Raw genomic sequence first — 20,077 nt, 5'->3', positions numbered from 1 at the left:
GTTTTTTCTCTCTCTCTTTCCACCATCTGGACTTTACAGCTTTTTAAGACAAAAACACCAGGCGGTGTGAAACCAGGCTGGAGCTGCTGCTTGATGCCAGGAGGAGGTTTTTCCCTTTTTTTGCCTGCGGTTTCTGCCTGCTTTACATCAGGGGTCAATAGTACAGTCCTGCAATGCAAGCAGGGTCAGCAGGGCCCGAGGGCTTGACTGTAGGGCCCCCATGTGTCGCCGCAGCCACCCCTCAGGACTCCCCTTTTCCCCACAGAGAAACAAATAATCGCATGACAAAGACATGACTGTAATGGCTGATGTTGTGGTGATGATGATAGTTATGATGATGATGATGATGATGATGATGATGATGATGATGGGGGGCTACAGTTGCCACCAGGGAGCAGCAGAGTGTGCACTGTAATTTAAAACTATAAACATGATGGATTCTGGGTTTGAAAGCAATCCTTGTTTTGGAAAATTTGGTTCCAGCTCTAACCCACAAAAGATCAAAAATGTGTGTTCTTCTGTTTTACCGTAATCGTTGTTTAGCTGGGAGTAATTTGATGTTTTGCAGAAAGCTAAATAGCCCTCTGGGAAGCTGGGATGCTGTGTGTACACTGGGAGAAAATGTGTTAAGGAGCATGTAGGCTCAACATTGCTCACACTAGTCAATCATTTCCATTCACTGCTGATTAAATTAGCTCTAGTCAAAAACATGTGGATAATTTGGAACCCCCCGATAATTTTCCCTTTTGCCTTTTTTCCCCTTTCTTTTCTTTGGGGTGGGTTATAGAGTCAGATTCCAATCCTCTGACATTAAAAGGGGAAATAAACGACAAAGGGGCCCTGCAGGTTTGCATTAGAGACCTAATTGGTTTTGGCTTGAGTGGGCTGTTAGCGTTGCCAGACGTGGGCCCTTTGTGTTTTGCCATGTGGGAGAATTTGCCTGTGCTGGAGGTAGAGAGAAGAGGTGCCTGCAGATCTTCTCTGAGTCATCCCTGCGCTGTTTCTCGTCTTTGTGGGCTGCTTGTACGCACGTGTGTGTGAATGTGTTTGCATGCATGTATCATTTCAGGTATATATGTTGAAAATGTGCGCAAATGCATTGAATTGTGGAGGGGTTTTTTTTCAGTTTTTCTGCTTATACTTGTTTCTGTTTGTTACTATGTGTCATGCATGCTGGCTGTGTTTCTGTTATATGCGTGTGCTATTGTGTGTGTTTGTGTGTGTCAGGCTGCTAGCCCAGTATCCTTCTCACTCCCTCTGGTCTCTGCGTGGGTCTTTTCCACCAGCACTACCACCTGTTAGTGTTTTACTCAGGCCCCAGGGCTACAATGACTGCACAACCTTCCAGATTTGCTCATCAAGCCCATCAGATCGGCGCCCTTACCTCAAACCTGGCTCCCATTTCCTATCGCGGGGACCAATCTGAGCTGGATTCCCCGGTGCAGTTAAGCTGAGTCAAGATGTGCAGTTGAACTGGCTTGAGTTTGATTAATGACTCATGAGTGACAACATTTGATTCAGTGCGGCAAATGCTGGATCACGCTTAAGTGTTTTCAAAGTGTGGTTTCAGTGGGAAAAGAGATGTATAAAGGCTGGATTTATGGGGTCACTTTGTTGCCCAGTTGCTCCACATGTGAGAACCACAACAAAGAATCTGACATCTTCTGTTTGGCCTATAATACGTGACCAAATTTAAATAGACTATAATCGCATGTGTCACATATTTACGGTTACGGATCACAAAATTGAAGATTTAAATGGACCCTAATTGTAATGAAATCTTTACTACCCAATGAAAGGAAGGGAAAATATATCATCTCTGCATCCGATTATCAAGTTCCCTTGTGTTGAATCCTAAACCACTGCAGTCTGCATCATCAGGCTTTTCAAACAGATAGGATTTGTCATGTTCCGTGTTTCGTGAGACCTCTGAGCTTTCCGTCCCATTGTCTGTTTCCAATTCAGCACACTGTGTTCCTGTCTATTCCTTCAGACAGTGTGGCAACCTGAAGCAAAGCTTAAAAAAAGAGAGGAATGACCAAACAGTTAAAGGAAGAAAAAAAAACAGTGAGAGAAGGGGAGTAGAAAGGGATTAACTGTCAGGGAGAATGTGAGGCTAATTGAAGCCAGTTTTGCACAGCTGTTTCTTGTTGCTGTGCGGCACTGCGCAGAGCGGCTGCGAAGATAGGATCCAGATGTGATCTTGCGCCAAGGATCACCCGCCAATAACAATCCTCCGAAATACCAGCCGTACAGGAGACGAGGGCTATTAAGGTGTCCACGCTCGCCCACCTCCTGACAAAACATCACTTCTCCGCCTCTGAAAGATAACCTGGCTCTAAACTGTGATTGCAGGTCTCAGCTCGGCTCCCGAGCGTTGTTAACACTGTCATTTTGTTATACTGCCAGCCACCACCATGGCCTCTGTATTCAGGTGTCACTTGGAAGCGTAAACATCGCCTTGACACATTTGACTATCCCAAAAAGGCGTCTCGCACGGTTTGAGAGCGGTTTTGCATATTTGTTATGTGGCTTTTGAAACATGCAACTAAAAAAGGGATAAAAGCCTCTTTTGTGTGTTCCTCTGTTTCATTTAAATCATCACAGAGAAAAAAAAATCATGTATCCTTTATCAGGATGGCGGCATGCAGGTCCCAGGATAGTGTGCAGGCATTTATTCGGTCTTCTACTCTTAAGTGGAACAAAAGGGCCCAGTCACTTCAGAGTGAACTGGAGTGGTCAGAGAGAGAAAAAAAACTGCAATTGAAAGAAACGTATCACCACATTATGCTTTTTTAATGCCCCCTGCCTTTCACCCCCCTTCTATCATTTCCCACTTGGCTCAGACAAAGAGGAGTTAGCACTGGTTCCCCCTTTTCTCCACGCCTTCCAAGGTTACCCCTGCGCGTCTTTCTCACCTCCTGTTCCTCTCCGACGTTCGGCCTCCCTCCATCCATTCCTCTTTGTTCCCCGTCTTTCTGTCCCCATTACTTTTCCATCTCTGTTTATCTCCACTTCTGTTTACCCTCCCTCCATCCCTGCTCGTCTGTCTTGGCCACGCAGAGTCCAAATGCAGCTGGCCTGTCGTCGCCCAGAGGAAAGCTGACATCCAGCTGCATATGAGCTCTTATCAAAGACTGTAAGAGAAGTCTCAGTTCACGCTTTGACAAGATATAAGTCATATCAAATTTTAAAAAAAAATAACCTACTCATTTGTTTTTTTCTTTTTTGCATTTGTCATTTTTCCATTTTTTTTTACAGAAAGTCCAATAAAATGTCAGTAATATCCCTGTATATTAAAGAAATAGGTGTTTTTTTTATTTCAAGGGGACCATCTAAATTGCGAATACCAATATGTTATTTCAATTAGCAAGATAAGTTTAATCAATATTTGTGAAGTATTCTCTCTCAAGGCCGAAAAACACAGAAGTAAGTCTCAAACTTTTGATGTTATCAAGTATAAAGTATGAAGCTGCTCAAGACAATAGAGGGGGGTCTTATATGTGGACCCACAGAAAATTTGTGCCTTTTTTATACCCAATTGAGCTTTACTCTATTGTCGATGGCTAAGAACATGAAGAAGTAAAGTATATTGCAAAAATAAACATAAACTGCACTTCAAAATAAAGGTTCTGTGCCAGAAATTCACTGTATTTAAAAATGTATAATATAATATAGTTGTTTTTTTTTTCTTTTAACACAAACTTCACATTCAAGAGTCACTCACGGTCCTTTCGGAATGGACCTGTGACCCACTTTTGGACCACAACCCACCAGTTGGGAATCACCACTATGATGGAGGGAAAACCCTGCACACAGTCTTAAATGTGCACAAAAATATAGGGCTAATAAGTCCAGTAGTAGATTAGCTTTGAACAAACACATAACGCACAAGACTAAACTCATTAAAATTCCCCTGTGTGCGCTCAGTGTCATCTAGAGCATATTTCCCAATTTATTGTCTATGAAGCGTTTCTAGACTTCGTACCCTATGACATCACAATTTTTTTCATGTTTACTTATATTTTTGAACTGTCTTAGACAGTAGGAATTACAAAGATGGATTTTGAAATTGGGCGTACTTCCCCTTCAAAATGATTCATTATCAGCTGTAACACATGTAATGTTTATGTAAAGCATATGCAACAAGCACATCCAGCAAAGTCTGACCCAGATAGTGACTGTTTCACATCCTGACAGATAACGATGAACAAGATGTGTGGCCTTGGCCTAGTGTCGCTTTATCAAACACACACACTGACAGGGAATGTGACAGGATCTCAGCCTATAAGCCAACATCACTCCCGAGCTCCAGAGTGTCAGTTGTGAGTTTTATGACTTTTGTCAAGTTCACCTCATCTGTCCCTTCTCTGATTGCACTCCTGCTGGGCCTCGTGCTGTCAGAGAACAGAAACCTGCTCTCCTGCTACACACATAAACTCTTGTTCCACTTTGTCTGCTCTTGCTCCCAGGGTGGAATGTGTTCTGGGTGCTGTTGTTTATGTGTCTTGTCCTCAGCTGGTGTCTCTGCATGTCGTCTTTGCTTGTTTGTTCTAGCAAAGTACTGTTGTGCGATGTCATACCCCTGGTGGGTCTGCAAAGCAACAACAAAGCAGGTGCTGCCAGTCTCCCGTTGTTCCGGCTGGAGATATTTGAACGATTTTGTCCTCAAACAAAAGATGGAAAAACTGAAAAGGCAAGAGTAGGTTGAGTTTGATTTATTATGTCTTGAAGTGAAAAATAACTAGAACAAGTAAAACTGTAAATACACCCCATCTCCATGACACACACAGATTAAGGATTGTATTGCAACATTGACAAGCCTAAACATCACTGAGGTTTAACCTTGGGAAATGCCAGCACATGCCTGTGACCGTGTGTGAGGGTGTGTGTGTGTGAGCAAAGCCAGCCATTATCTTCCCTCAGCTTTAATTGAGCCCTTCAGAAATCCCAAAAAACTATTACACACACACACACACACACACACACACACACACACACAGACACAGACACAGACACAGACACACAGACACACACACACACACAGAGTTAAGCCTGGAGGCTCTATCTCGGCCTGGCCAGGTGTTCCCGGCTCCACTGCCAGATGAACCACCTGCAGATCACAGGTGTGGCCATCGCCAGGGAAGAGAACAACACAGCTGCTTCAACAGCCTCAGGGAGAGAGGTGGAAGGTTTATATAGAATCAACTGCTGGTAGCAGGAAGCTTCACACTTACACACACATCAGGCACAAATACATAGTATAGAGCAGTGTTGGAATGTAACTAAGTACATTTACTCAGGTGCTGTGCTAAAGAACTAATTTTAGGTACTTGAACTTTACTCGAGTATTTTCTTTCCATGCCAGTTTATACTTTTACCCCACTATATTCTAGGGGGAAATTTGGTACTTATTTAAATTCACTATATTTACCTGAATGCTTTAGTTACTTTAAAAACTAAGATATTTACATCAAAACATAACAAGATGATGATTTGTAATAAATGAAATTATCAAAGAGATTATACAACCACAACTGCAACTTTTAGTTGATTAATCAATAAGTTGACAGAATTTTTTTTTAATCGTTATCTTTTTTTGATCATTTAAAGTTTCTGGGGTGTTTTTTTTCTATTTTTTTAATAATATTTTTGTTGGGCTTTTTTTTCATAATTTTGTGTTTTGGGGTGTTTTTTATTTTATCTAATAGAGAGTTTTTTAAAATTATTTTATAATAACTTTAGGTTTTTTGGGTGGTTTTTTTTTCTTCCACTTTTTCTTCTAATCATTTTAAGGTTTTGGCGTGTTGTGTGTTTTACTTTTAATACTTTTAAGTATATGTCCCTGATTTCACTTAAGTAAAGGAGCTACATACTTCTGCCACCACAGGTACTGAGTAACATTACATCATAGGTGTTGTCATTGCTCGCTGTTCAGTAAAGACAGCTTTCACTTTTTAAAGCTACAACCTCACTTATGTTTTTGTTTTATAACATGAAACTATTGTTGCATTGGCGCCCAGCACCCACTCTACTGTGGTGTGTTTGAACAAAAGAGAACAAAAATCAAGTTTCTAAAATGCTGCTGATCTTGTTTTAGTTTGCAAACTCCAGGGTTGCATTTTAGTCCTGATGATAGGGTTGCTATGTCATTGTCCCAACGGCCCAAAATTTTGAAGCCTCATTAGTCTGCATAATGTCCCAATGGGCCGAAAGCCAGTTTCTCCATCAGTCTGTTAGCTCCCCCCAAAAAATGGGACTATCACTATGAGGTCCTGTTTCTTTGAAATAAACACTCAGCAGTTAGTTTCAGTTTGCCAGTGCCGGTTGAGCCACTAATCGCAGGTGTTTTTAACAACCCTTTTCGGCATTTCTCAATGGCGTTTGAGCCACCAAAGCTGGGCATTTTTCACCAGTCTGACACTGCCAAAACATAATCTTCTATCTAGCCAAATATTTTTTGTGCTTAAACTTAACTACACATACACCTCAGTGTTGTTATCAAATGCACTTTATTTGTGGTGTATAGAAATGTACAATGCAAAAACAAAATAATAAAAATTGGAAGGAATTGTGTATTTTCAGAGAAACAGGACTTTGAAGCAATCGACATTTGTTTTGGGGATAATGTGTGTTGGAGAAGTGGACATTTGTCCAAACAGGTCGTCGAACTTTTGGGCCATCAGAGCAATGGGCGGTCCCAGAGAGGGACTTTTTAAGATGATGAAACATACACCCACACTTGGTTCCCAATTGGATCTTATCAATCACAATGTGTCAAGCCAAAAAGTTATAGCTATACTTACATACCTTTTGTCATTTCTTTTTTTTATTTGATGCGATGGGTCATGCCTCTGGGAAGACTCAAATATTATGTCACTGTATTTGCTTAGCATCGACTTAGCGCCGCCTTGACTGCCTTAAACTCATGTTACTTTCGGTTGCAGTACTCCCTCGTTTTCAGTACAAGCAAAGAAATATCTGGTCTTACTATCCTCTGTAGAATTTTCTGTAACTAAGCAGCCAACTGCAGATGATCTGCTTTCTGTTTAAACCGGCACACATTTGCCCAGTGTACATGAATGGTCATGTGATTGTGATGTGCTTTCAGGCATGTTAGTATTGACAGAAATTATCTTAAAGTTGTGCTGTAAAAGGCTTACGTGTATGGAGATCATTTCATTTAAAAAAAAAAAGAAGTGTTTTAAAACATATTTGGAAGAATGTATCCTCACTCTGCTGGTGATGTGCTTTTAATTAAAGCCGCTCATGGCTTTGACAAGAGTGGGAGTTGATGTGAACCTTGACATAGCACAGAAGTTCATTTATTGTCAGAACACTGAAAATAAGAAGATAGTCATGCTGTTGTGTTCTATAAATTATCTGTTGCTTCTCTCTTTTAAGGCTAGACTTTGCCGTTCACAAATGCAAGACACTTTCAAGGCAAGCTGCTAAATCTGAGCAGTTTTCCACATAGCTTTTGAGTCATTTTAACACTCAGAATCATTAATGTATTAGTATTTAGTTGTACCTTTTATATGATCTAATTATTTAATTTCTGAACTCTGGGGTAAACGGTATGTGTTGTACTAGTGAGTTTAGTGATGGGGAACAAGAAGGTTTTAGCTTGTCTTTATAGGGTGGCACTCTCATTAAAGACTTATATTAACTTATAAATGACGTAATTGAATTTTTAGTTTTAGACCATGATTAATCCCCTATAAAAAAGGAGGCAAAGTAACAAATCTTTTACTGGCCGGCAGCTGTGAACAATACACATACTGTCACTAAAATAAAATTTGTTGTACAAAGAGGAATGTCCAGCACTAGTTATTTGCTGTATGTGTCACGTTTGTGTGTGGGCTCGTCCACTTCTTAGCGAGCGCCCGCTCTTTAACACCCAACTTCTCCCAAACATGGAGTTGTTTATGAGCACTATTCATTTTTATGTGCCAACAATTGGGTGAGGCTGGCAAGTTCTGATCCGCGGTATCATTTTCCAATTAACAAAATTGCTGCATTTAAGGTTTTAACTGTGAGTGCCATAGATGGATATCCCCGACAGCGTATCTGGTACATTAGTTAAACAAGAAAGCGGCTGGAGAGACTTTGAAAAGTGCGTTGGTTGTTGAATATCGTTTAAGGGGAGTTATTGGTGAGAAGGGTTTGGCGTCTGGCTACGCACTTGGCCTCCCTGCGTGGAAACTTGGGGAAGATGCAGCCAAGTGAGCATGAGACCCACCGCTCATAAATTTTAAGCACACATGCAGCCACTCTCTCATTCTGTCTCTTGCTCATACCGACACACAAACACTTTCTCACTCACTTTCCCTCTCGCTCATAAACACACTCATACATGCATGCCTCTCTCTGCCTCATACCCACACTTATGATATTTACTCATCTCTATTTGCTCCCATCTCGTGTTTACATGCATACACATACCCGTTGCACCCCAAGAGCAGCCGTGTGTCTCCCCTCTGTGCGCCGAGTGTAATAGGAGATCTGAGGGTTTTCCGTGGGTGAGTAGGCGGGTCAGACCTTACTTAAACTAATGGCTCCCAGCAGTGTTGAATAGCCAGACACACTGGAGCCGAGGCCTGAGGTTTTGGAATGCCACTGCCGGCTCAATGCCTGCCTTTCATCGGCACCGAGTGAAGGGGAGAAAGAGAGAGAGAAAATAAGAGAAAGGAGGGGGAGGAGGAGGAGGGGAGAAGAGAAAATACGGGACCCATTTGTTTTGGGTGATATGAGGATGCCTGAAAAGGAGGGCACAATAGCAGTGGAATGGACGGACTGAGTGTGTGTGTGTGTGGGGGGGGGGGAAAGGGCGGGTCAGGGGACTGTGGGGACAGACGGGAGGGGTGAGGCGTGTTTGGGCTAGTGGGATGTCAGGAGGGGGTAAAGTACCAGCCAGTGGTTGTTTTGTGTCAGAGCACCATGGGACCCACCCGACCAGCCACCCATTTGTTTTTAATGTCCTTGGGATGAGCTGTGAATGAGTCTTGAGGGAATCAATAAAGTTTTGAATTGAGGCAATGTCCAAACCAGAGCAGATCTTATAAATGTTTTCCCCTCTTTTGGCTTTCCTTTCAAACTACACCAACATAAGAAATTCCCTAGAAAGTGAATACATTTGAGAAAACATTGAAGAAAGTGTGATGTCATATGAATATGATACACCTTTCACAACTGTGGCTGTGACAAAAGCCTATTTATGCTCTATAAATTGATGCAGAAAAGGAAAAAATAGACACAGAGATTGTGCTATAGGGCTGCAACATAGTCCCTTCTTTACACAGAGCCAAACAATGGTGGCGTAGTGGCACTCAAGTGATTTTAGATAGCATGCTGGCATCGTGGAAACAAAAGAGGCGTGATGTTTAACACAACAGCGTCTGCCTCCAGTGTGACATATAAAATACTCGTCGGCAGCGCTTTCTAAACGACAATAATGGCATAATGGCAAAGATAATAATTCACCCTCCCCGTTAAATGGCAGCTGATCTCATCCTCTGCTCTGAGGGTAAGGAGCTCCTGAATTAGCTGCTAATTGCTACATGCTGCTTTTTAAATCTCCCCCAATCAGTTGCACACAACATGTCATCAAAACATCACATCCATCCTGCCCATGGTCCTGTCCTGCCAGCTGTTCTGTTTACACAGATACCGTTTTGGTGCTGTTACCTCCTGTGGTGGCTTAAAGGCGAGACAACCCTGTCATCCCATTCAGCAATTGTACCTTTTATACAGAACAGCTTGGCAATATAACAGTGTGATATACCTGCCTTGAACAGGCAAAGTAAAATGTGACGGTCCCTGTTTTCATTATCTTGTGCCTGCCCACGAAGAAATATGCATAAATAAGAAACACACCGTTTTACCAATCGTGTTACACTTTTCCACCAGTCAAAGTGGCATCACATGCCGATTATGAAGAAGTGGTCCAGAAAAGACAAGAAAGAAGAATACTTCGCTCTAAACATAGATCTAAACAATGCTGGACATTAAATACATGTTTCGTATGAGAAAGTTTGTTAGAACTCAAGGATACACACACTTTGTTTTGGTGAGTAACACTGAATGTAAGCACTGTTCTGTTTGTTTACACGCAAACTCCACAAGGGTCCTTTGAGTAAAAGTGGAAGAGGAGTAGATTTAAATGTTTTTTTTCCCCTTTGGTATTTGAGACCCTTGAAGTAGCAGTGTGAACAGAAGTGAAAAGTGTGTGTGTGGGTGGGTGATGTTCTGGGAACCTCTTGCTTCCACTCGCCATCCTCAAACACTACTTAAAGTTCAGTGTCCAGAACCAACACATACAGTAAAATCCTATCATTCATCTGACCCTGCAGACAGAGAGAAAACAGCCCTCGCTTTAGCCTTCATTACTACCGAGAAGCATCTTATTTTGATCGCTAACTGTGTTGTTTTTTTTGTTGTCTTTTTTTTTTTTTTACAGTAAATGGTCCTCCAGACAGACATGGCCCTGGAAAATGACGTGTCCCTATTAGATAAATTTGCTGTAGAAGATGTAATGGAAAATGTGGCCATGCAAGATCAGACAGGGAAATCTGTGACTGCATCAGATTAGAGAATATCAGGAGTCTGAACAATGATGAGATGGGGAGAAAGAGGGGAAGAAGAGGGAGGGGAGGCATGCTGGTAACATGGTTAAAGAAGAAGGGGGGGGGATGAGGATTGGTGGGAAAAATCGCGACATGGATAATGAACCAAAAGTGACATTTTTATCAGATAGCCCAAAAGAGAGAGGAGACAGAGGCAGAGACATCAGGGTATTTGACAGTTTTATAAAGGGCCCTGACACACTAAAGCACACGCCGGCAACCTTTATTATCACAAGAGCCATCTGCCTGAAGCTGCCAAACATACTTGAGCCTTATAATGAAGGTTACAAAGCCTATTTAGTATAAATTAGCCTATCAACATTTATAGTACCCCTTTTACCTAGAAATTAGATTTTGTAACTGTTGGAAAACCTGCCGAAAATAGGCAACAGATTGCTTTCCCATTGGAAGTAGTAGAGGAGTATGCTTTTTCCTCTTTTTTTTTTTTAGTCTGGTGTGTCACATTCAGCGTCATGGACAGGCTGGGAAACAGGTTAGTCAAGTGTATGAAGCAGCAAAGAGCCCAGCAAAAATATTTTGGTGGTTACTTCTTTTATACATAATTCTTACTTATTCACTCTCTTTTTCAAACTTGGTGACAACCACATTTTGAATGGTGTTTAAGTGCTGCTTGGATGGCCAGTCATTGCATGGGCCAGCAAAGGTCTGCAGAGTCATTTCTTCAGGCAGTGAATGCAGTTTGTAGCCTTTCCCATGAAATACAAAAGCCAGATGCTGGCATTAATTTTTTTGTTTGTTTTGTGGGGGTTTTATGGTGATAAAGGGGCTTAATAGGTGTAAATAAGGATTTATTGACATGTTATACCACAAGGTGGATCCTCTGAAGTGGGCAATATATAAGTATTAGGTACTTTTATTTTTACTTTTCTGACCCTATGGCAAATCAGTGATTTTACAGATTTGGTGCAGTCCCCTCTTCATTTTATTTTCATGCATTCTTTTGGCAATTGTTTGTCTGCCATTTGCCTTTCTGACGTATTCAACTTTATCATAAAGCATAAGTCATAGTGAGGCGATACAAAGCAAGTCTATCTTTATTTTGTAGTTCTCAGATCTTGGTGGACAATAAAATCAAGTAAAATCAAGGTCAGTTGGAGTTGGGACAGAATTAGCTTTTCTGGCTCACTTTCCACATTATATGAACATAGACAAGCTTCATAGCTGAACATTGACATCCCAGACACATGCTCTACATGCACACAAAATCTTCTAAAGATTGACTAAACACAGTGTGAAATGGGAAAGCTTCTGCCTGTAGGAAGCTGTGGCTGGGAAAAGAACACAAAGCGGCAGCACAGGTTTTTTTTTTTTTTTTTAACTTATGAAAATCTCTGTTATCGTTTCACACTGATTTGGCAGCGACTCTCCCAGTGAAATCCCATCAGCCAGATTACCCTTTTCAAAGCCCTCAGTGAATGCTGAGAACAAAATGCTCTCACCATGTGTGAGTTGTATTGCCGTCTGAAAATCAATGTGATTCCAGTTGCATGATGTGTGTTGGAGGCAGAGTTTCTGTTTTCTTCAACACCTAGCGGCGCCGGTGTGGTCTGTTGCCCACGAGACCTTGTTTCGTCAGTAAATATCTCACATTTCTCAATTTCCATCTTGACGTTAGCTACACTGGAGGACTACTGATGAAAATATTAAGCATGGATTTGGAATGTCCATATGAGACCAGGATCATGGGGATGCATTTCAATGTGGGCAGATTGGGAAAACTTGACACTCCTGTTGTCTGTAAAATGCTGGGTTCTTTTTTTGGACCAGGTGGTAGAGTAAAATCTGCAGCCTTGCAGTCATTCTCACATGCAAATGCATATACACATAGCATACTAGAAACCTTGCAGCATGCATCTTTTATCATTATGCTAGCATGCTGCTTTCTTTGGCTGTTGTGATTCACTTTTGCATTTCTTAAGCCCTAACCCCTTGGAACCTGAGCAAATTGGTTTAACTAAACAAGAAATGGACAAAAAATTGGCAAGAAATTAGTAAAAAGTTATAAGAAAATTACCTGAAAAAAAACAAACAAAAAAAGGAAAAGAAAAAAAAGAAAACATGAAAATTACTTCAAGAAAAAAGATAATTATTTTATTTTTGTGTTCTGTTTTTAATTTAAAAAAATGAAGATAATTATAAATATAGTTTACTAGACATTTTTGCCCTCATTTTTTGATCGGATCTAATAATCTCACTCAGCTAATTTTCCGGTTATTTCCTCATTACCTTTTACTTTTTCTTTTTTGCACTTTGTGGGACAAGCTAAGTTGCTCACTATGTATTTCCCTTGTTTTTGAAAGAAATCAAAGCAATTTGAAAATGTTTTAAAGGTTTCAATAAGTTTGAAAGGCATCTAAACACAGCTCAAGGAAACTGATGTTGTTGTTGGAACAGCCCGTCTATCTACGGTAAATTAGCACCGTTGTAAAATGAACGTTAACCATTACATCCCCTTTTACTGATGCAGCCTCCCATTTGCAGCACACGCACCACTCGTTTGTGCCATTCACGCAGCAATTTGCTACATCGGCATCTATTGTCATGATAATGGAACCTCAGAAAACACCGTTTCCGCAAGGCGCATGTGCATCCAGTCATTCAGGGGTGTAAAGATGTTAAAGGTGAATGGATGGATCGATTACAAATAAGTTGTCTTGGTGTGTGAAATATGGCTAAGGCCACTGTAATTTTTATTTCCTTGCATGAAAAAAACAAACACTGAATAACATTGAGCAGTACTTTGAAAATGTCTCTAAACTAGATCTTACACAAGTGACTTAACTGAAAAAAAGCAATGCAAATCCATAAAAATGAAGGCACAAAACACTGAATCTTTATAGATGAGTTATAGAAGCAAAGACACAAATGTACAAAACTCATGTTCTGACTTTGGTGATTCGGATCTCGTTCACGCAGTCACCAAGTCTTATAATCCCCTATTCCCTCTTGTCCTCCTTTTCCTCTTCTCTTTTTTTCTGCTCGCTCTAAAAAATGCTGTTTACTTTTTCTAAAAGTGGAAGTTTGGCGAGGGAGCGTGTGAACAGAAACAGATGCTGCATACTCTCTTGCTCTACGGGCTCTCTCTCTCTCTTTATCTCACACACACACACACACACACAATGGCAAACAGCTGCGTGAGGCTTGAGCAGCTACAGCAAAAAGAAGTCATACAGAATGCATACATAGTATTGTATGCACAGTACAGTTTACTCTCCTTGTTTGGGAATCATTTGAAAGGAGTGCTTAGACTTAAGGCCAATACACTTTAAAATGCTGTGAGAGGCTTTTGAAAATGTAAAAGTGGCCATACCTTTCTGATCACAAATTAGGAAAGAGAAGTGGTTCCTTGTGTGCTGTACAATATTTTATGTACCATTGCCTCTTTATTGATCTTTTGTTTTTCTCCCTTTCACAGTGACAACTCACTTGTCACGTTTCCTTTAAAGAGATTTACAGCTTTTCTCAACAGTGCGAGGTGGAAATATGGTGCATGATTATAGAAAATTTGACATCTACACCATTAATTTATGCAGAAAAGGCTCATATTGGTGCATAAACATTCACCAGAATGCAGAAAAGTGGTGGTTTTAAACTCAAAATTTGTGTCAGAAAACAGTTGGTGAATTGATTGAACATATATTTTCTTTTTGTATTGCTCACGTACAATTTTGCGCCAAGGTGATGAAGTTAAAATCAGACATGACATAGCTCAGTTTTTCGCCTGTGTGCTCACAGATCAGCCACCTGCCTTAGCCCAATGCACCTGGGCTTTACTTTAAATCTGCTGGGAGCCTTTGTCTGTCAGTAGTATCAGTTGCAGCTCACCACCTACTATTTGCTACAATAGCATGTGGGTTACAGTATGAGAGGCCTTCCTCATTTCTCCATCTTTCCACCCCCTCCCTCTCTCCCTCTCTCAGCCACCTGGCCTCTGAGCCTGCTGGCTGACCAGATGCACCCTGAATAAAGCAGGCCTGCATGGAGAGAGGAGGGAGATAGAGGTTATTATGGGTGATTATTCAGTCTATATCTAGTTTTTGACAACCAGTACAAGTATAGTGACCCATAATAAGCCTTTTGGCGATTGCTTAGACGCAATTAGGTATGCCGATTTTTACCTGTTTCTTAAAGGCAGAACAAAGAAGTCTTACACCTTCAGTTATTCAGTGCTCTTTACGTGTATATTGTACATAAGGGCCAAGTGAAGAGAGACCACTTTCTCCTAATGAACTGTTTGTATTTATCTGACAGCATCTGCTTATTTGTTTACACAGCCAAGTGCCTGTGGATTCTCACACGTTGATCGTGTTCTCTCAATTGTCGCTTGTCTAATCGAAAACAGATTAATGCCTTATTTACACCAGGCTTACAATGAACTGAGCACTATCCTCTGTGCCTTCTAGAAGCAAACTGGTGGCGGGAATAATAGGCAGGAGGAGTGAATGAAGCACGCAGGCTGCCCGATCCCAGTCAGGCTCTATTATCTTAACCTGCATTGTGTCTATAGCAGCACTTGTGCGCTATGCCGGGCATTAATCAGACAGTGATTTAAGTTTAACTCAGTGAAGATGGAGCGCCGAGGATGAGAGAGTAGCAGAAGAGAGAAGAATAACTCATTCATGATCCTCAAGTGTCCCCCAATGGGTTGGCTGGCAAGGCCGAGCGGCGCATTAAGGAGCTGAGACAAAAGAGGGCATCAATGAAAGAGCCGGGAAGGAGGGGGGAGTTAGTATAAAAACATTTTAAAGGGAGATCCCCTCTTCTCTTGGAGGGGGTAGAGAGGAGGGTGGAGGGGTTTGCAAAGGACCCCCTCCCTCACACACACACATGCAGATGCAAGCACACACACTTTTGTCTCTCTTGGCACGGCCTCTTGTTTAGCCTTTAGGTGCCAAAGCAATTAGTTATGTTAATTGCAAGGGCCATTGCCGGTGAATGCAGGTTGAATAGAGCCAGTCAGCAGTGGATGATTGGCCAGGATCCACGGGTGAATGGGTGGAGGAGGGGAGGGAGGGGGCCCGAGAGAGGTGGTGGGGGGGGGGCTGTGACGTCACTGAAGCACCCGGCCCATGAAAACAGAGGAGAGGACAGTGTGTGGGAAAACAGGGGAGGAGCTAGAGGCGAAAGAGAGAGACCAGAGGGTGGGAAGCTCAGAGCTTGAGAGGGCGAGTGCAAGAGAGGACCCACACTCACACAGAGAGAGAGAGAGAAAGAGAGTTGAAGAAAATAAACGCAACTGTGGAGGCAGATTGAGGGAAGGAAACAGAGATCTTCATGTGAGAGAAACAACAAAGACAGAAAGAAAGTAAGAGAGAGTGTGTGTTGTGCAGCGTTGCGCTGGTCTACTCGGTTATCTGTCTCCATCTGGGTGCCATCTGTGTCTCTGGCTCTGGCCTTCGCCACACTGGAGCTCACATATGTGGGAATGCAAACACATGCCTGACATATGAAGGCGTGGAGTCACAGAAAGAGACAAAAAGGAAAGGATAAGAGAGCGAAACCCAGCCACTGCAGCTGACTTTCTCAAAGGACTCAAGAGTGGACTCTACTAGAGTGGAGGTAGGAGAGGAGCGACGTGGAATATGTGTTTTTTATGGGTGTATGTTCATTTATCTCAATCTGTAAGTGAGTGTGTGCTTTTGCAAACAGTGCATTTGTGTGTGCGTCTGTGTGTGTGTCTGTTCCATCGTAATTCCCAGAGCTGCTCTGTAGTGCTGTACAGATGGTGCCTCATCCTCTCCTCTTATCTCTTCATCCTTATCTTGTGAGGTAGGAAGGATGAATTTGTCTGTGCACATCCTTCAGCAGTGCAAAAAACTTCTGCTGCCATATGGTGAAAAAATATATTGATTCTGAAAAGACTTGTTATCTTGTGGAAATTTTTATACGATCATTTTCTTGAAATGTTGCTCAGTTTTTAGGGGTGATTTCACCAAGGAACTGCATAGAAGTACAGTAAGATTTTCTTTTTCTGTTTCTCTCACTTGATATAGCCCCTAAATCAACTCATAAACACATTGGCAACTTTTAGTGTTTGGCATTATCTCTAGCAGTAGAAGTTGTTTTTTTTTTTGAAAAAGGATGCTTTCGCAATCTGACACCTGAGGTCTTAGTATTATTCCCAGAAACCTATCCTCACATCTTTTAGTGAGCAGCCAAAACATGGATCCTTCTGTTGCTTCTTCATTTTTTCAACTTGGCCCTTATCCCGCCACATTTGCTTCCACTTATTGTAAGTAAAAGCAAAGTGAAACCCACCTGGAATTATAATGATATGTGGGAACAGATTCCCTCGTCTATAAGTAAAACTTCCGCATAAATATCAAAACCTGCTTTCCCAGACGGATAAACAAACACAGCAGTGTGATTGGCTCCATGTGTAAAAGGGGCTTATCTTGCTCAGCTGTCATTTTACTCTGATAGTAATCAGTTTTTCCACATGGCAAGTAGAGCAGAAGAAAATAGGTAAAGAAGACGTGTGCATCTGTTGTACAGGATCCCAGACATATGGGAAGAGGAGGGAAACTGCTGCGTCTGTCTTTCATGCTGTGCCTACATGTTACACAACACCGACATCGGTGGGAAAGCAGATCCCAACTGAGTGCAAATGTCACATTGTTGCACGGCGGATATTGTGTAGGAGTAATTTGAGTTTTACCCATTGGTAGCACCTTGCAGGAGAAACTGCACAAAGGGAGGGAGTGAGGTGTGTGAGGGAGCAGCAGACAGAGAAAAGGCAGAGAGACCTGGCTAGTGTTATGCCGGGGCCAGACCAGTCCATCAGGGAGATAGGAGCGACTAACTGTCGGCTGCACAGTCTCAAAGCAGAGACCCCTGTCTGGTCTGCTGGACACTGTCACACACCATGACAGCAGGCACTGCTCTGCGTCTCTGTGTGTGTACGGAGATCAAGGATTTTTATTCAGAAATTTTACTTAGCCGCCATTCATCCCTGACATGCAGTTGCTGTTATTGTCAAGGATTTATGTGGCTGTTGAAGTTTTTGATCGCATGCTTGATATCGTCCAAGGAAGTGTGTGTGTGCATGTGTGCACCAGGTGTCCTGTAGACACAGTGTCTGCTCAAGTACAAGGTTGCTTTCTGTAACCCTGTCCCCTTTCTTATTGACCTTCCTTTCCAGCTGTGTAGTTATCTGCTTAAAAGTGTGGTAATAAATGCAGAAACAGACCACCATGACACTTGCTCAACATACTATTATCTTGAAGAATTCATCCACAGTATACCCCCTCCTTTCCTCAACACACACACATGCACACACGGAGAATAGAGCAGCTGCTTCAAGAGTTTGATGCAGGAAGTGCTCTATTAGTTCCAGTGGCGAGGACTGTGATATCTGGCCCCGGGGGTTCAATGAGAGGTTGTGTGTCTGAATGTGTGCTGTGGCTCATGTGTGGACATGAAAGGGTTAGATCATATACTCAACAGAAACAGCTCAGTCGCTACAAGTGGTGCCGTGAAAGATTGTTTCATCGTCTCCTGACAGTGTAAATAACTGTGTGTGTGTGGATGCGTATCTGTGTCAATGGACATCCAATCACCTGCCCCCCCCCCCCCATCGCTACTGCTGCTACCTCTTTGACATTGTGTGGTAGCCCCTCTCCTTGTGCTAAGTGCATGAGTTAGAGGTCTAGTGACCCTTTTGCCGGCCGGAGAGACCCGCTCAGTGACCCGAGACAAGAAGTCTATTTACTGGCTGGTGTGGTCTGAGAGGGACGACTATCAGCACATGCTTAAAAGGCTCTAAAATGACCTCAATTGAATTCCTCAGACAAATCAATTCAAGGTCTGTAGTTCGTAGTCAAAATTAATTGTCTGTGTAAATACAGGAACAATACATCACATAGAACTGAATTGATACAAAAATTTGTATCTGTGATATTAAATCGAGGGACTTTTTAAAAGAGCAAAAAATATAGAAAGATAAAAAGATTAAAAGGAGCTCTGAAAGCTGCATTAAACATTTTTTGAACACAATAAATTTAAAACATTCTCACAAAAACAAAGCTGCTAGCATGTTATGGTCCAGACAAACCAAACTGACATTGAAGAACTGGTGTTGCGTCGCCTCTCGTGGCCTGTGTGTTAGCTGAAAAGTTGCAACTGAGCCCACTGCAAAGACTACAGCCGGCAGCCAGCTAGCACACACGTTCTGCGCCTGTGTAAGAGGAAATGGCTCCATATCAGCAGGCGGCTGTAGTCTGCATTTGTTATTCAAAAAGGTAAACAGGGAGACCAACAGGACAGAATCAAGATGCTAGTTAGCCAGTTAACAATGTAACTAGATGTGGAAACAACAAATTATATTTACAATGCATCAGCAAAAAATAAGACGATAAGAAAACCTTCTGCTGAAGAGCTCAATCAGGTATAACAAGTTTTTCTTCGATCCCCTCGATTCCCTCTTGACTTTCGGCGTTTGTTTGCTTTCCTCACTTCCATTTCTCTTCATTAGCCAACAGGTTCTGACGGCTTCAGCATTGACTCAATATGCTGAATCAGCGGCAAAAAAGCCAACAAAGGCCAACATGGGCCAAAAAGGGCTAATGCTGTGGGATACACCAAAAGAATCTGTCTTTCAAGCTAGTTCAACATCTCACATTGGACATTTGTTGAATTATTATTAGCATGTGCTTAGTTTATCTGAGCTTTTGGTTTGAAATGACCGCCTTCACTTTTAGATTTGGGGTTGATGATGCAAAGACGTAATTTAAGGTCTGCACAAAGGTTGTGTTATTTCTCAGCAGCACTAGCCAGTCTTAAAACATTAGACAGGTTTGTTTGACTGTTAATGTCACAAATATTATGTAAGGATGCCTTCAAGCTAAATTTTCCAATATTTAACTAAGGAGGCTCAGATACGCAGAAGGAACACTGACGTTCGCTGAGCCTCTGTGAAAAACAGGATGCGTTCAAACATGTGTAACTTTTCCTGGAAAGACGGTGTTATTTTCCAATGCAAAACCCAAAAGGCAAAGAGCTGATACTCAAGAGGACGTGCAAGAGCAAAAGAAAATTGTATGTGCCTGTGTTGTTAGGTGTGTGTGGGTGGAAAAAAATGGGTGGTGCAGGCTCTCCATGAATTGTCTGTCATAGTCATTATTTTCCCTCTCTCTCCTTCTGAGAAAGTATGGACAAAGAAATGGGTGTATTTTCATAAACAAAAGACAGATAACTTATTTGCTCTGCTGAGACTAAAAACTTTAAGCAGACAAACACAGATGGACAGTTTTATGTCGGTACAACTGTATAATGCTATTGTGCTATTGTGCAATTGTGTACGTACATCTACTAGAAAAGACACTGTGTTCTTAAACACATGTGCACTCAAACCCATACAACAAGTACACACAATAATACTCATCAAAACACGCCTCTGCTCACACGTTCACAAACACACACTCATCCTCCCT

The 20,077-nt window shown here is 41.9% G+C and overlaps 1 protein-coding gene across 2 annotated transcripts in view; it reads left to right on the top strand.

The window, feature by feature from the left end:
• The window catches only part of cbfa2t2 (CBFA2/RUNX1 partner transcriptional co-repressor 2), a 45,741-nt gene that overhangs the window by 2,091 nt on the left and 23,573 nt on the right, over positions 1-20,077 (top strand). The window contains exon 1 of one of the 2 annotated variants that reach the window (XM_042505429.2): positions 15,776-16,205. The exons of the other annotated variant lie outside the window; for it this stretch is intronic. The gene's annotated coding sequence lies outside the window, so the exon portion shown is untranslated. Of the gene's footprint in view, positions 1-15,775; positions 16,206-20,077 lie in introns of those variants that run through there. 2 annotated transcript variants of the gene reach the window in all.

This window comes from Plectropomus leopardus, chromosome 2 (genome assembly GCF_026936395.1).
Source record: "Plectropomus leopardus strain MGB_pleo_1.0 chromosome 2, ASM2693639v1, whole genome shotgun sequence".
Classification (NCBI taxonomy): domain Eukaryota; kingdom Metazoa; phylum Chordata; class Actinopteri; order Perciformes; family Serranidae; genus Plectropomus; species Plectropomus leopardus.
Note: the sequence above shows the minus strand (reverse complement) of the source record. Positions and strands in the feature narration are given on the sequence as shown.